General features: G+C 40.1%; 1 long non-coding RNA gene across 7 annotated transcripts in view; it reads right to left on the bottom strand.

The window, feature by feature from the left end:
- Window positions 1-5,225: 5,225 nt before the first annotated feature.
- The window catches only part of LOC108448655, a 51,793-nt gene continuing 38,657 nt past the window's right edge, over window positions 5,226-18,361 (bottom strand). For 5 of the 7 annotated variants that reach the window (XR_001864617.1, XR_001864615.1, XR_001864616.1 and 2 more), the window contains 2 exons: window positions 16,913-17,051; window positions 5,226-16,797 (listed from right to left, as the gene is read on the bottom strand). This is a non-coding gene — a long non-coding RNA (uncharacterized LOC108448655). Of the gene's footprint in view, window positions 16,798-16,890; window positions 17,052-18,361 lie in introns of all 7 variants that reach the window. The other 2 variants (XR_001864626.1, XR_001864627.1) reach the window with 2 other exon arrangements.

Genomic DNA, 18,361 nt, shown 5'->3' with positions numbered 1-18,361 from the left:
AGAAAGGTGTAAAGCTGGAAGGCAAACTCACTTATAGCTGCACTCAAAGACACACAAAACAACCCCTGTGTCACTTTGTCACACTTGTATAAAATCCTGAGAATTTCCTGAGAACTGCACAGAGCCTCCAGTCAGTCGGGCTGGCTGCAGCATGAGCTGATTTGGGCTGACTTAAATATTCCTTGTGAGGTCAAAACTCGGTGTAATCTGTTTGTTAGCACAGCAGAGCTGAGACAGGAAGCCCAAGGAGTGAACATCTGAGTTCTCACAATGGTGTGTGTGCACTCAGTGCTGCTCACTCCTCACACCGTTTGCAGGAACAGGTCGGGCCTAGATGTATTCCAGTTATTAATGTCAGAAAGAAAGGCCTTGGCTGTATCAGGTGTGTGAGAGCAGCTGCCAAGGTGCCACCTCCCCTAATGCCACCCCTGCCATGCCCAGCACCCCTAGCATCCCCCAGGGGCACGGCTGGGATTGCCTTCACACAAACAAACATCCCAAAAACCCCACAACCCTCCTTCCACAGACCAGCCAGCCAACACCAAGCCCCAAAGACAAGCCCAAACCCCAAATCACTGTCTGTTCCCAGTGCCACAGATCTGGACACCAACTCCTCCCTGGCAATTAGAAAGCAAAATGCATTTGGTGCTGCAGCAGCTCAGTGCCTGCCCAGTATTGAGGGGGGTGTTGACCCCAAACTGGCACTGACAGCGTTCCTGTGATACAAGAAACCACAGATGATGCTGACAGAGAAACAACCAAGTGGGACAGACAGGTAGAAGGACATCCTATTCTAAAACACTTGATTGTATTCCACTCAGTTTACTCGTCCAAGTAAACCCACCCTGCAGAACCATCCATGCAAGAAGGGACAATCCCTTGATGTTTAACCAGAATCATTCTGAGTAGAGTCAGTGGAAACATTTGTGTTTTATTTGAAGCAGCATTTTGTCTCCTGAAGCACTGTAGCATCACAAGGCAGGGCTGGAGAGTTAAACGTGGGCAAAGCTTAAGCTTATAACTATTAGCCTCGGATCAGGATGCTTAAACAGAGTAGTCTCTCAGTGAACAGCCATCTTTATAATAATTCAAAAGATATTGCATCTCTGAATGTGGAAATGAAAATAAAGAGTTTGCACACAACATAAAAGGAGAGGGAAAAGGATTTGCTCTGCTTTGCAGACACAGACGTGTCCAGGATACAGCTGTACAGGGACAGAGAAAATGTTTCACTATTGCTTCACCAACAGGATGGATTTTAGGTGCTCATTTATAAGATTTGATTCTGGCTGATCTACTCTCCTCTTCTGCTCTCCATTGTTAGAACACTAAAAATTCTGCATAAAATTCTGCTGGCTCAGCTGGAATATTGATGGAAACGTGTGTTTTCTTCTATTTTTTTGTATTCTCACTAACCTAGTTTTCACTGCTTGCTAAAGTAGGCAACCCAGAAGTTTTGTTATGCAAATTCCAAAAACAATGTCACACCACTGGTACATCAAAACTGACTTCTCAGTAATAAATACGTAGAGTCAGTAATGATCTCCAAGTCATTCTTCAAGATTATTCCACTCATCGTTCACAATACATTAGAGGTGAGTCTAATGTGCCATTAAACATTTTCAAGAAAAAAAAAATTACTTTCACTGAATACATTATCCTCTGTGAAGTATTTATTCAGAATGATCGAGTAAATTTCAGCACTTTTTTTCCTCCTGTGTTCAAAAAGCTGATTATGGCCAGTGGGATCTAAGGTATCAATAACATTTCTAGAATGCCTAAAGCACATCCACTCTTTTTTTGTTTCTCTTCCCAGTAATCACTGCTGCTCCCAGTATTTGCTCTATTGGCTCACATGAGCTCTCCACCTGTTTTAATCTGCTAACTGCCACACTAAGATTTATTTTGATTCTTTCAAACCTTATATAGAGGTCAAAAGAAGAACCAAAAGTCTGACACCCAGCATTTTGTCAGCAAATTACCTTGCTGAAGGCAAACTATGCAGTCCTGTCAACCTTGCTGCTCCCTTGAAACACATCCCACCAACTCTTTTTTTTAATTACTTGCCCATTGGCAGAATCATGGAGTGTTCCAGTATCTGTACAGCTTCACAACTTTTTTCTGTACAGTGTTGATGCCTGAATTCATGCTAGCCTCCAAATTTGTTATTAAAAGTTCCATAGATATGTTGCCTTGGAATTATTACAACTGCAGGGATTTAGAAAATGTCAGAAAACATTCAGGTGCTCCTGCATGAATTGAATTTTTCCAATAACTACCATAAGAATACATGAAAAGAAAATTAGGAAAGAGCCTTAATCAAGAATATACATATCATAAACCAAGCAAACACAAAAGTACTTTTGTAAAAGGATGCCAGCAAAAAGGAAGATCTCACGGATCTTTTTGCAATTTCAGTGCAAGAACATTTGGGAGCAAACAGCAGAAGCAACTTCCCTCCTCTGCACCTCATGGAAGAAGGCACACCCAGTAGTTCACTAGATGTTTACCAGTTTAGTTATAACTATATCCCAGGGCCTTTTAGCCTACAAGATCTCCAGAGGAGGAAAAAAATAAGGAATTAGGAAGAAAGGTGGCTACTCCAGGCTGCCCTGTGCCACCACCACCACCACCTTTGCTGCTCTCTACTTGGAGCACCAGGGTGGCTGACTCCACTCAGGAAGCAGCATGGATTTAACAGCTGGGAAAGGAGAGAAAAAGGCAGCAAATTCCTGTAGGAGTTGTTAGGATGCTCCTGGTGGAAGAAAAGATGCCTGGGAGGGGTCTGAGAGCCACAGGGTTATGTGTGGGTGAAACAATTCATTGTACCCACTTCAGGGGCTACTCAAAATCACATTACAATTTTTACAAAGTGCAAATAAATAACTCCACCTAGAAGTACTGTTCTTTCCCCCATCACCATCCTGCCTTTGTAAGGCTTCTGTAGAAATCAGCAATATTCTATTCATGCTTTTTAAATATAATCCATTTTCCCAGCAAAGTTTTATTTCTCATCTGTGCTAGCAATGAATTTGCACTCTGTGATTCTCATTTTTAACTTCTCCTTGCTACTACAGAGACAGAGAACTTTCAAAAATTTCTAGTGAAATGTCATTTTGGGTGTCTTTGATAGTGTTGAGCACTAGAAGCTTCAGAAAACCCTTGGGGATATCAGCAAGTGTTTCATAAGTTTAGCAGCTGAGTTTTCACACCAGGCTGCATTTTTTGTCTTGTAATCTAAAAAGTCTACACCTGCACAAGATCATCAGTTTCTGGTTTCCACTGAGCTACCAGATGAAAATACTTGTTCCACAGCAAGCAGTAATGACACTCTGTCCTTCCTGCACTCTCTTCTGGAGAAGCAGAATGACAACTGGGATGCCTCAAACTTGCGCAAATCCTCTGCAGAAATTGGTGCCAGCGGAGGGAGGACAAAAGGACAAAATATATGCCACAAACCATCTTCAAGTTTGAAGGTTAAACATGAAATAAGGTTCAGTTTTTCACATCTTTTAAATGGATGAATATCAGTTTGAAAACCTGGTATCAGCTGCTTTTCATACAGAAGCAAATAAAAAGCCAGCTGGGAAAGGCAAATCCAGAATTGCTGCAGGACATATTCAGGAACAGAATTTCCATCCCTGCAAGTGGAATTTACTCTCCATGTTCCTACTCTCCTACTGCACAACTGATGAATTCCTTCCTTTTACCATAACGTATTTACAAAATCAGCTCTGGCCCAGATGACAGAATTTGGACCAAACCTTATTATTTAACTAATCCTTTCAGTCAGCAAAGAAGCTGGACATTGGCAAGTAAGATATTAATGAAATATTATAAGGTCTGAGTTCAAGGCCAGCTACAGAAGTTGTGTATGTTTTAATATCCAGTGATTGGAGATTACTGTGAAACATCCATCAGGGAAGAGAATATAAGCATTCATTTGCTTCCAAAACAGAGCTCTCCCACCTCAAGATACTACCACAGGTTCTGCTCTAGAGGACTTTTCACTGGGATCTTAAAAATTCCAAAGAGCAAACAATTGGGGTTTAGTCTGTACTTTAGTTTTGAGCATTAGTAAAGGACATTCAAGATCTCAAGTCAGGCAGACAAACCGTGGTCATAAGTAAATTTAGATGAGAAATCAGAAAGAGATTTTAACCGTTGGAAAGAGAGAGCTTTGTAATATCCTTACAACTGAAAGACAATAATTAAGCTACTTTTAATCAGCACAACTGATTTATTTTCATCCAGACAGAGCTCTTACATACACAGCTGACTAATAGCTAGGGAGAGGCAAGCTCGAAATGGAAAGAAATTTTTCAGCCAATGTTTCCAAATTTTTCTACCCATTCATTTTGGAACAAAAGGCTATGTGTGTATGTGCTCCATAAACAATTCATCAATTCAAAACAAATAAATGCAGTGTGTATATTTCAAGCGTGTGGTAATTTTGAAGTAATTTATATCATTTTAATTTAAAAATATCTTCTTAGAGATATTTATGATTAAGTATCAGCTGCAGTTACTTTGTGCAGAAGTGGGAAAAACATCTGTTACTGAAAAACAGACCTTGAGCATGCTGACACAGTTGGAATCACAGAGAATGGGACGCAGGAGAGAAATCATAAATCCTGCCTGGGACAATGTGATGAAGTTTCTTGGGCATAGTCTCCAAAACAGAAATTATTGCTCAAAATACCAGCTTAGTAGTTCTGTCCTTTATTGTATTTAAGACTTCCTCGTGTGAAGTGCATAAGGGTTACTGGAGATTAACAGGTGAATTCTTTTTGTTCCTAAACCCACCTGACACAAACATGGAAAAGCCTGGAGACACGAACCATGGGACTCTTTCAGTCAGCACACATTTACTGTTTCTAGGTGGCCCTGCAGACTGTGTCAGCGTCCCAAAGTTTGTGTGGCAGGATGCAGTAATTCATCCAGGACTGGGAGGATGCAGAAACACATCCAGGATATGAAGAGACTTTGTCACAGGTGAGGAAGCTCCACACTTGCTTGCCTTCAAATCCTAACTGCAATCAGATGTCATTATGGCATCCTTAAATTCAACTATTAGATTGCATATTCTATATTTCTAATTCTTTTTATCCAATCATCGCAGGAGAAGGGTAAAAAAAATCACAACATCTTGAGATATATACATGTTATTCTATATTTCTAATTCTTTTTATCCAATCATTGCAGGAGAAGGGTAAAAAAATCACAACATCTTGAGATACATACATGCGACTGCTCAAAAATTACTCTTGAACAGGTGAGAAATAAATTGTTCCCAAACTCCAAATGTTTCACAGGTTATGATTCCTCACCATCACCCAAAAAAAGTTCACCAGGAAGAAGTCAACACATCCAATTTCCAAAATGTGAAAACAGTCATTAAAAAAACCAAACAAGAACCAAACAGAAAATCCAACAAAAAAAACCCCACTGTTTTGAAACAACATTGGAGTAAATGGCAAGCAAAGTTTCTCAGTGAAAGTGAATTGGTCAGATATTCCATTCTTAAAAATTTCAGATTTGCAGGTTTTTTAAAAGCAGATTAAAAAAACCCCTCAATGTAAATCAAGTACAGCATCAAAATTGATTTGAGACCCAGTGTTCATAAGAATGAAATTATTTTCTTACACAACCTCTTAAGGTAAGAGTTGAAGAGTATCTCAAAACCACAAAAAACTTTAACATGTGAATAAATTCCATATCTTAAAAGCTGTAAAAGAATGCGGTAGGACTAGAGCCTCATTTTTTTTTTCCTAAAAGATGCTTATTTAATGAAATACACACCGAACACCAAGTACTTCTTTCCCTTCACTCACAATTCCTATTGAAATGTGTCTCCCAGGCTTTGATCATAAAAGCCTTGGTGATGCCCTCTGAAGGCAGGAGAGAACTGATGGCACAAGGGCTGGTTCTGCAGTAAATCTGAATGAGCTGGACTGTGGCAAACACATTTTACAGACAACGTTGCCATTACTATAAAATGTGAAATGTAATTGAATATGTAAAGCGTGTGAGCATTTTAAAGCAGGGGATGATCTCTTCTGCTGTTACCCAACCACAAGATATTGCAGTCCTCAGGCTGAATTTAAACAATGGTTGGAATCAGCAGTCAGCAAAAGCTGGTCATCACTCCTGACTCTAAGAGATATTCCTGGACTTAAGTCAGCAGTGATTTTATTCCGGTTATATACTTACTTCAGCTGACTTTTTTTAAAATTTGCTAATGTTCGCTGGTCCTTTTCAATGTAATCAACTAGACACACTATAGATCTAGTTTAAAAAAAAAAAAAAAACAAACAAAACCTGGAAGTTATTTCTTATTGGCCTCCTCTTTCCTGGCTTAGGACTGCTCTCGAGGTCACCCATGCCACGGACAGCTCTGAAATTACTGCTAAACCAGGATTACAGCCAGCTCTGCTCCCCTCCTGCACACTCTGACAGCAAAGTGCGGCAGCTTTAGAAACACATCACAACTACACAACCACTGCCCTCTCCCTCACCTGACAAGAGGTATAAATTAGCTATTCATATGAACTATACTGGGTTAATTATCCAAGCTACCTGAGAGAGAAAACGAAAAAAACCCCACCTCGGTCACGACAAAAGTTTGTAATTTGAATCCCGCCGAGGTGACGCACTAGAGGGCACGATTTAGCCAAAAATGTGCTTTAGTAGTCAGCGAGAGGAGTGGGGGGATGGAGGAACACAAAAAGCTCTTCTCTCATAATGCAACAAAAATGGCCAGTAAAATGTTCAAATTCATTTTATCAGAATTATCCTGCTCATTGTGCCTAAAACAAGATTGAAACTAGGCTCTCTAGAGAGATGTCCTTCTCTGTCTTCAGTACCCTGAGCTGGAAGATGCTGGATGAGCAAAGATACTTGCTAAAGTAAGGTTTAATGAAGGTGTGGCAGAGAAAAAAAATCTCCCCAAGAGCCCTGGTGCACACAAGTGTTCAGAGAGAAGAACAGACTCATCAGAAAGAATTTCTTGGAAAAGCCAGGATGAATTATTTGGGGTTTGCATTGCATTTGCAAGCTGCAGTGTGTAGTTTCCATCGTGACTCTTCATAGCCAGCAGCCTAACAGGTACCACTCGCTTTTCAAACAAAAGGAACCCCAAAGGTGTCTAAAATTAGAAGTACATTTTAATACAGCCTTTCTTGCCTTCCTGCTGCACGAGCCTCTGCACAGGGCTGGAAGTGAAACCCCCGCAGCTCGGAGGAACACAGCACCTTCCCCAGAGCCAAGTGCTGCACAAGGAAAAATCCTGAGTGTTCCCTGCAATTGCCTCACCTTATTTAGCCCCACTCCGGTCGATTTACAACGCAGAATCAAACACACAACCCAGTGATTTGATGGCTCATCCCTTCAAAGTATGACAGCTGCTACAGTGCACTGCAGCAATAGCAGCAATATCTCCTCCGCTGCAAACTCGTGATGGGCACATCAGCAGGACACACTGAGCTGCTCCACAGGACTCAGCTTATCTCGATTCTGCTGCAGCTGGCTGTTCAGCAAACTGATAGTGGTATTTCTAAAGCGTTTCTGAATTTCAGTAGGCAGATATTAACAACAGCCAGGAAAAATAATGCCGCTGGTGCAAACGAAATTCAGAAATGCTCGGTGTTAAGGATGTTAGCAGACTGGAAGATCGTATTTTCTCTATAAAGCAGTTTAACCTCTGACTTCACAGCTTTAAGGCAATTGTGTTACCTAATCAGCCACTGCATCTCTGGGTCATCTTCCTGCAGCTGCTGAAATCATTAGTCAGAGAATTGGTGAAGGAAGCCGTGGAAACTCACAAAAACAGCAGGGAATAAAAGTCTTTAATGGTGATAACTGGAATTGAAAATGACAATTTATGGCTTTTTGCAGCATGCACCATAATTTATGGCATGTTGCACACTGATGTGTGTGTCTAATGAGTGTTGTAGGAAGCCATAAATCATCAGTGTTTCCAACTTCCCATTAAAACCTCATTTATTACTCTGTTCCAGAAGTCAATACTGACAATAACCACACCCTCATCTTGCTTTATTAAAAGATAGATAAAAGATACAAAAGGCAAGTCTAACTGTGGCCACATGCAGGATTAAAGCCAAAATCACGCTCCAACAAATACAACAGAATAAAAAACCAGAGGAGTCTTTGCTCAGAAATGCATTGACTTGCCTGATCTTATTTATTTTATTAACAACTGGGGGAATACACAAAGAAACATTTTACCACATTTATCCTCTGAAATGTAACATCTCATTTAAAGAGGTAATATAAAAGGGGAAAAAAAGATGGGAAGCCTGTCTCCAGAGCAGCACAATTCTCCCCATCGGTGACTATCTCCAAACTTAATCTACTATTATGGGGTAGTAGAGCTGTAGGATCCATAAAGGTACAATTCAGAGCTGGAGAACCAGGAGCCAGTCTTAAATAAGTACATGTTACCCTAAAAAAGGTCTTAACATTGAGAAGACAAAAAAAAAGAGAGCACTCAGATGAAGCAAACAGAACACTGAGCATTGAAATTAAAAAAAAATTAAAAAAAACAGAGGGAAGAAAAAAACTTAGGACAAGCATGGTATGTCTGAATATTGTTTTGGGGTTTTTTGCTTTGGGTATTAGCTTCTAAGACTCTGGCAAGTGTTTGTATAGCTCAGACCAAAATCGAGGAAAATTTCCAGTTTCAGGTGAGATGTTGCAAGTGACACCTGGTATTTCACTGGGGAATGTTCTTTCAATAGAAATTCTCAAGGACAGGACAACTTCTGGTCAAACTGAAGCAAAAGACTCTCAGAACTGCTAACAACCTGTAGATCAGTCTAACTGGATAACAAACCAGAGATAGTCATAATTTATTTTTAAACACGGTCCTGACGGATCGTCCATACAAAAATGCATTTATCCATAAACTCAAGTGCAATGAAAACTGTTGAGGTTATGCCAAACATAAAACAAATATGTTTATGGTTTAGCCTTAAATATGTAATTAAGCAACGCAACAGGTCCATAAAAGCAGAACTATCTTTCAAAAGTTTTCATTTTATTTGTGGCAGTCTTGAGAAACAGCATTCACAGGACTCCCTGCAGGAGTCACCATGTGCACAAAGGATAAATGTTTGCAACATCAAAAGGCAAACTCTGGCTAGAATTGGATTTTTTGTTAAGTTCATCCCAAGCAGGGAAAGTAAACCAGACCACCTCATTCAGCTTCCTGTTACGGTAATTACATCACACCAACTTCCCAGACAGGCAAATATAACAAAAGTCATGAAGCAATTTGGGTTAGAAAGACCACACTGAGTTCATCTAGTCCCATCCCAACCTCAAAGTAGAGACAATTTCAAAAAGGGTCTCACTTGTACGCTCTTTACACGTCCCAAACCTTCTTCTAAAGTAGAGCCAGGATAACAAAAACCATTATCCACAAAACAAACTCTGTGCTGGAACACTATATATGACAAAAGACTACATTATTTCTCAGTCTTCTCTCAATGCTGAAACAGAAATATGTAATTCTCACAGGCAGAATGAAAAGCACACTGCTGGATCCTGATGCATTTTAATCTGCCTAAACCAGAGTCCCCAGATTTGCATTACGCTAAGAACCCTTCAGGGTATCCCCTGACTGAAAGAACAGGCAATTCAGCAGTTTCCAGATGTTTATTTGGTTGGGAAATTTTGAGTGCACCTCTGGAGGCAAATTAAACGTGTTTGCATCAGAACATTAAAAAAAGAAAAGTAAATAAACGAAAGAGCAACACCTTGGGTGGTGTCCTGTGGCCACGAGTTCTACAAGGAGTCTGCAAAGAAGCATCACAAGCAGGTTCCCTCATACCCTCACACCAAAGCCCCTCCTGCAAGCACAGCATGAACCCATTCCCAGCCCAGCTCTGCTGCCCAAAAGCAGCCCCTGAGCCCTGGAATTCCATGATATCCACAGGGCAGTGCTGTGGCTGGTCCATACTCACCACCACAGGAAGCTTCCCTCACCCACGAGCTGCTCCACCTCTGCATTCCTGCTTCCAGACAGATGAATGCCCTCTCATCCCAAGGCCTGCTGCCCCCCATGCCAGCTCATCCCTTGATCACAAATTATCACTGCTGAGCAGCTGCAAATCAAATTTCCCCTTCAATTTTCACCAGGACCAATGAAACCTCAGCACACTGAAAACCAACAGCAGCCACAGCTGAAAGAACTTGTCTTGAAATTCAGCTAGCAGTGGTTTCTCTTAAAAATACAGCAATTATCTCACATTTACATATGCTAACAAGGTCTGGAAACATTAATTGCCAGGTTGCAGGGTAAAAGGTCAAAAATGGCTCGAGCTATGAGCAAAACCCAGTGTTCCATCTACAGCACTCTCAGCAGAGAAAGCCTCAGAAATCTTGCACATCTCCAAAGTACACGACTCAAGCCCTCGAGCACTTCAGCCTGCTCAGCAGTGATAAAGGTTTGAGCTTTTGCTGACACCTTAAAAACAATTATCTCTCACAAAAATCCCATTCCGTGTAAAGCCATAGATATGACTGATCCCACATTCTGAAAAGCCTCTTAGCCTCTCCTTACACAATTGCAGCAACTACAATACCACACTAAGAGCCAGAAGCAACATCTGTTAAGTTGCAATTCTTCCCACTGCTTTCAGCGCTTTAATGATTTTATGTGAGGATTTTTCCTATCAAAGGTTCAGTCTCTGTCACTTCAAAGTACAAAAGAGCAGTAGCTGCTCTCAGTAAGAGCTGTTTAACCACCATCAAGACTCTTGAATGGGAGGACAAAGCAAAAGCAGGAACAGCTCCAGCAAAGAAATTTAAAATTAATATTTTTTTGTTGTATAAGACAATCCCTGTCTGAAGCAACACTTGACAATTATGGAGACACTTGAGGAAATTACCAATAAACCATTTAAGATCAGCTCTCTAGGTCTGAAACAGAACAAGAGCTCCCAAGACGTGCAGAGTCCGATGAATTAGACCAAAGAAATCTAATAATAAAATCTTGGGAGATGCAAGCAAATCTAAAAGTGTCACTTCTTTGCTCTTTATTCTTCCTTTGCTTATAGGGGTGAGTTTTCCACATACACACACTTAGTTTCTTCCATATCCTAGATTTTGGGCATTAAAATTAGAGGTTGCCTTGAATAAATGCGCACTTTTAAAAAAGCTAAAAGTATTAACCACATTAGAGGCTGGTGCAATTTACTGCAAGGCAGAATTTGTGGCCAAAGCCCCATTTTTCTAATAAGGTTGGGAGATTTACACCACATAAGAGTAAGCTAATGAACAATTCAGATAATGCTTTACCTCATCCAGCTTTAACTCATTCAGAAACTCCATGTGCAAGTCCTTAAAATGGTCAAATGCAAAAGACAAAGAGGAAAATTTGCATTTGGACTTCTCAGTTTCTCCAAATATTTGTAGTGTTGTAGCTGAATGAAAAAGGCTGGAGGAATATTTATGACTTGTACTTAAAACCAACATTTTAGATACTAGGAATGAGTCAGCAATCAGTAGGAAGATTTTGGGATACCAGACCAATCTCAAGATCTCTGTGTATGTTCAGATTTATAATCTAAGTACTGAGAGAATTGATCCTTTTGGTGATGTATGTGCTCGAGTGAATGAATGGAAATCCAAGAAGCAACAGGTACTCACTGCCTGCAACACCCAAATCTATCTGCAGAAAAAAGAAAGTGGTGATGACAACAAGCAGGGTTTTTAAAATTACGATTACATTTTCCCAAAGAGAATAAAAGAAAATAAGAAAACAAACAGTTAACTCACTCTCAATTTATTTGAAATTTCACTCCCTTCGAAATTACGGGTTCTGAAGGAAAAAAAAGTCATTGCTGAAACTTTGGCTTATGCAAAAGTCATTAAAATTAATGAGAATATTTGATATTTATTTCCAAGGAAAAAAAATTAAGTATATTTTTTCTGCATGAGAAAAATCTCCAGTCTCCCAGGAACAGGGTTAAGAAATAAACTATCAGGTACTGGAAGTCTCTGAATCAAATTCCAGCTTCAAATCCTCACTGAATTTTCCCCAGCTCTTTTTATGAGTTACCTATTTACATTGTATAATAAAAGTTGTTTTTCAGCACAGTAAACTTTATTTACCCTGTTCTTTCTGTCTAAGAAAATATAATTCAGCCCCACGCTGCAGCACATGGCTTCCAATAGAAAGGATGTGGGTCTGGTAAAGCTAGAAATTGGTTTTTACTTTTCCCTGACCAGTGGACATTTCAAGGGGCAGAGCCTCTGGTCCTGCCATCCTGCAATATTCAGAATTCCATCCTGCAATACTCAGAATTCTGTCTAAATGAGCCATTCAGGTTATGCTGTACACACTACTCGCAGTGGCACCCACACATTCATACACATTGTGCAGCTTTTGAACTAAAATTTTTCCCTTTTTATCCAAGACCTAGGTTTGAATGAAAATTTTAATTGTGTTGGTCTAACTGGTGTTTAATTAAACTGTAGCTGGTTCTTCACATCTGCCTGCAGTATTGGACAGTGGTGCTGCTTCATCACATTTTTCACTCAGCATTTGATCCAAGGGTCCTTTGTTTAAACAAAACAAAAAATTCCCCACCACTACCACACACACCCCTTTATTCTGCCGAGACACGCTGAGGAGTTCAGTCAGCAGTGTAGGGAGCTCTGGGCTTTACTGGTCCTTGCTTAAAAAAGTAAACCACGCAGAGGAAGAACTGGAAATAGTCAGCATTTCCAGGTACTGGGTAATTCCAGACTAGAACCAGGCACACTGACACTCCCCAAACACTGAACACCACGGAAGAGCCTCTCCAGGGGAGGTCACTGCTCAGTCCTGTGAGCTGTCACAGGTTCAGTGCCGTTTATACAAACCAGTCTCAACAAAAAGCACCGCTGCTTTTCCAACCCAGTTTCTCTAGAGCAAGGTTTGTAGCCACTGCAGTTCATCTGAGCCTATTTTAGGTGTAAAGCTTAACAAAATTGTGCACAGGAGCTTGAGCATTGCAACCTACTCTCATATCACAGCATTTATTTGTGCTTGTTAATCACTGCAGGCAAGTAAGTTCAGGGCACTGAAATCCAGGAATAGGTGTTGGGGTGGCAGGAACATGCATCAGGAGCATTCCCTGTATCACAACAGAGGATTCAAGTTTTTCTACAGAGAGCAAGAGAAGAGCTGGCATTATTAATTGATCAGACCAATTACATGCCCTGCTTATCAGCTGATACTGTAGCTCTGATAAAAGGGAATGAACTCCAGTGTTTAAGAGGACATCTGCAGGTTCCATCCTCTGGGTTCTGCACCTGATCCTGACCTTAACCCAGCTTCAAGTGACTCCAGGTCCCCTCCCAGTACCCTTACAAAAGTGACAACTGTACTTGATCAGCGTGCTAAATGTAAAACAAGCTGCAAAAAGAGCGCAGTTGGTCCTCGGGGAAAGAGCCTCAACTAGCCCATGGTCTGTGCTTTGCAGCAGGATAGTGTTGTGCAGGACAAGAATGAACAGAAATGAAATTTAAATATACTATTAGACTGGTGGGCTGGTGTGTTGGTTGAAGTTTTTGGGGTTTTTCCATCCTAACAGGTTCTCAGAGCCAGAATTACGTGTGTTGTTATTGTTGAGCACTTCTCATGATCTTCACTAATGATTATCAAATGTAAAAACTGCAAGGGACAGAAAATTCTGCCATGGAGCTTCGCCATTTCTTTCCCAGCTAGCCAGCAGAGATCAAATATACTCACAACATCTAATGCAAAGGTACTACACTACAGTTCTTGAAAGTTAAGTGACAGCTGCCTATCCGGTGTTAAATTCCTACAGCCCACAGGCACCACCCAAAAATCTGGGCCATGATTTAATCTGGAAGAAACTGTTCCACATGAAGCTGACTGCACAGTGAAACACACCCTTGAATTAAAACTGCTGTGAAAGTCTCATTACCTCATCAGGTAAATGAAGCAAGATAAGGAGCATTATAATACGATTTGGCTGTAACCCAACAAGAGGCCAGATATTATCTTGGTTCTCAACAGACTTCATGGAAAGCAGCTTTGGTGCTCTGAAGACCTCTGGTAGCTTTCACCTCTCAGCATGTGGGTCAAAATATGCTGGCCCTGCCAAAAATATGTGATGGTCTTGCTGAGCACAGCAGCTCCTTGGATTTGGGCTTTGTTAAAAACAAAAGAGAACAGCAAATTGCTCTGAAAGAATTAATTTTGATACAACACCAGGGGAATGTGTCATATCACATTCAAAGATTATCCTGCTTCCATTATCCTGCTTCCATTATCCTGCCTCTGCAGCCTGCAGTGTGGTACAATACACGTGTGATACACCTCAGAGTTATCAGAGTGAAATCAACATCAGAAAAACATTCTTAGATCTTGGTAGAAATAAAGGAAATAGCAAAGGTCAGTGAGGTTTGTCAAACAGGACAATGTCCAAACAGACTAATTGCATGTCTTAGGTGTTATTTTTGTGACCAAACATTCCCAACTTCTCACAGGCAAGAAATGCTGTCTATGACCCCAATCAGAAAAGAAGCTGCCAGTCAAACTCAGCAATTAAAATTATTTTTTTTTCCTTGGTGAATATTTACATACCAGCTCTTTACCTTGTCCTCTGTATTACTCTACTGCACAGCTCAAAGTCAATGGTTTATTTTTTGCTGCTTGGAATGTTACATTTCAAACTGGTGTGTGAATTAAAACCCGGTCCCTCTCCAGAGTGAAGGCAGATCTGTAGTTAAGAGCACCCTCTAACAGATGGAGAGGAGTTTTACTGAGGCAGGGCTGTATCTTCACGAGGCAGCCCACAGGAAACATCACTTTTGAGCATCCTCATTGAGAGAGAGGATCCTGCTGAGAAACACAGAGCAGATATAATCATCAACACTCCATAGCAGCAACAGGGACTTGGCTTAATGGTGCTTGGAGAGTCAGATGAGTGTGCAGTTGATGCTTTGGGCACCAGGAAAAGAATAATCAGCATTTAACTGAGCTCATAAAATTCAGTCTGTGCTAGGACTTTTCTGTTCCAGGGAAAAGAGGATGGAACACAGACAGATTTAAAAATATTAATTAATGTTTGTCTTCCCGTTCTTCATACACTATGTAATATATATATATTTATCTTTATACACTATGACACAGATTTTAATAACTGGGAAATCTGCCTTCAGATCTTTCAGTAAGAAGGATATAAGAGAACTAAGTCTAAAAAGGTTTTTCAGAGTTAATGAGTATATTTGAGAGGTTCACAAATATAATTCACCTTGATATAACCAAGACTTCCCTGCTGTTACAAATATAATTCTAAAACCAAAGAATATGCATCGATAATGACAAAAACTTTATATTTTTAGGACTCTTGCTGCAAAGTCACTTTTGAGAAAAGATGAAGCATTCCTTAAAACCAAAGGCAAGAATATTATCATCATAGTTTATGGGTCCTGTAAAAGAAGTCTTCATGCCATAGTCATGTTTACTTGGCAGTAAAGCCTCACAAGGTCAATGAACCTCAAGGATTATGCAATTAAAGCCCCATACTTTCAACTGTGTTAATTAAATGTAGCCCTGAATGACAGAAAAAAAGATGCAAGGAAGGTGAGGAGTGTTTGTTGTTTCCCTGTTAAAAGTCAGAGTAAATAAAATGCTGGTTTTGTGTGCCATGCATCACATCTGTGCTCCCAGGCACTAATTAGGGTCTTTACAAGAAAATAAAGTTATGCAGGACAGGACAGGTTCTACTGCAGATGTGATGGCAAGGAATGTCAGTGTCACCCTTAGACAGGACATTCCTGGTGTCATTCCATCCTTTAGAAATGAAACACACTTGGAAAGGTGGGGTTTTGTCTAAAACAGAGCAAATAATTTACATGGAAACCTTTAATTTCAAAATCCCAGTACGAACGAACAATTACACAAAAAATGGGACTTTATCAAAGAATTTGCCTGCTGAATGCCTTCAACACACACAGTTGGAGAACTGATGACCAGAAACCCTCCTTGGGAAACACAGTTTTTACTCTGCTTGGGCTGAACCAGCTCAGTTTTGTAAATACCTGTTTACAAGTGTGTAAAACACTCAAACAGGACAGTAAGCACAGAGTGAAGTATAAAGCTCATGTCAGGGGTAGAGTATGTGTGATCTTGACTCTTGGAAGAGAGGAAATCTAATCTGGATTCTTGTTTCAGCAAAGATGTAGCAGACCAATAACTTACAAATGGCAGGGAGATTCTTACACCTGAAGCATTTACTGAAGATTTTCTTGTAAATTTGCCTGCCAATAAAATGTGGGTTAGAAGATTCTTATTGAACACTACATCAACAGAAGATAAATACTAAGTCAGAAGAGAACTTGTTTATGATTTTCTGATGAGTTTTGAGAAGGCAAGTAGCAGATAGTAGAATTCAGCATTTAAAACAATTTAACATAGGAAATGTGTCAGTTCAATTACTTTGGAAAAAGAGAATTTTAATTTAAAAACACTGCTTAGTGGAGAGTCTAACTCTTCTCCCATTTATTACAAGATGCACAGAAGTGGTTTTTTTAGCATTGACTGGTGTATTGATTAATTTCTAAAATTCATGTTCCAGACCTAACAAATTGCCTTTGTCTGTGGCATCCCAAAAACACAGCAAGCTTTCTCAAGCAGCTCATCACACACGTTCTATCAAAAGAATTCCAGGTTCCTTTTATTTGTTCTTGGGTTTTTCACTGAGCTGCCCAGAATAACAATGACGTTGATGAGGCACCAACCACTCCAAAGCAAACCTGGAGAGACACAATTTAACTGAATGTTAATTGAGCACCTGGAATGTAAAACAAGAGGTACACAAGAAACAAAGCAAAATATTTTTATCTTACAAAGGAATAGCTGGAAACTCACTGGAGGCAGAGAGCTCCCATCCATTCTGGATCTGGGAAGTGAAGGTGACACCATATCCATTTTCACAGTATTTCCACCACAGAGTGTGACAATGCACAGAGGAATCTCTGTGGCAAAATGCTAACATCCATTTTCTCTACTGGGAGAAGGAAATGAAATGCAAAGGTGTCAGGTCATGTAAAAACAACCTTTCAGTGCTGTTTAACAATGTTCAGACGAAGTACATCATATTAAAATGAGTCATCTGTCAGCATGTACTGCAACGGTGTTTTCATAACTCTGCATTTTCAAACACAAACCCACTGCAGAGCAAACAGCCTCTCACACAAAGTTACTCCCTGAACAAAAGTGACACTGATGCGAGTTACAGGCTTAGAAATTCAATTTAAGACCCTAATGCTGGATAGGTCATGGCAGCAGCAAATATTTGAACACCATCCTGTGTGGTGTGATGTGATCCTTACTAAGGGGGGAAAGCTGCAGCAGTAAATCTTTGGAATAATCACAGTAACAGGGAAGAGACAGGAATTTTTATTAATATTACACTCAGCTTATACTGGATTGGTTTGTTCTGGCTTGGAAATCAAGAGACCTCTGTGACCTACAGTAAATGCTGGTGTTTGTGATGATCCAAAACAGAAGCTTCCTCATACTCCTTCCAATAAAAACCCAGTTTATGTTCTAAGTTTCAAGACACAAAAAGTTAAGGGCAAAATTATTTCTGAAAAAAGCAGTAAGACAGAACCCTGGGAGGTGCTGTCAACAACAGCTGGTGCTACAAAGCACTGCCATTCTCCAGAAACCTTTCTACTTTTTATCATCAGTGCAAATGTAGTTCCTCAACTCCAACAAAAATGTTTCAGATCACCACAGCATTTACAGGTTTGCACTTTCAAAAATGCGAGTCCTAACTTTAGGAAAGCCTGAGCAAAGACAATTTCTTTCTCAATTAGTTCTAGAAAGAGCTGATTATTAATGACACAGTTAAGAATTTTTCTGAAGTGCAAAGTTGTAACACAAGCATAAACTTGGGAGTTTATTTAGGACAAGACAAAAACTACTTAAGAAGAGCAGAAGGCTTTTCTTGTGTTCTAATGTTTTGCTGTTTCCGGTCCAATAAGCACTTTTAAAATGTCAGAAAAAATTGAACGAATGAAAGGAAATGTCCCTAAAGAAGTCAACAAGATGTTCTATCCAGCTGGTTAAAATAATTGACCCAAGTGCCAGCAGTTGCATAATTTCTCCCATCATTTTTCTGAGCAATTCCATCCATACCCACCATGGACTCCAGGAGAGGCCCTGATACTGGTTACAGCTTAAGGGAGACTGGCTGGAGTAGAGTTACAGAGCATGATGAAAAAATTAGAGCAGAAAGCAAAATTCATGCTTTCTGAGAGATGAAACAATCTGGTGCTGGTAGGAACACTCTGCAGAAGTACCAACTGAAAT

The sequence above is a fragment of the Corvus brachyrhynchos genome, unplaced genomic scaffold, assembly GCF_000691975.1.
Source record: "Corvus brachyrhynchos isolate BGI_N302 unplaced genomic scaffold, ASM69197v1 scaffold220, whole genome shotgun sequence".
Taxonomy (NCBI): domain Eukaryota; kingdom Metazoa; phylum Chordata; class Aves; order Passeriformes; family Corvidae; genus Corvus; species Corvus brachyrhynchos.
The sequence above is the reverse complement of the archived record's forward strand: the minus strand, read 5'-3'. Positions and strand labels throughout refer to the sequence as shown.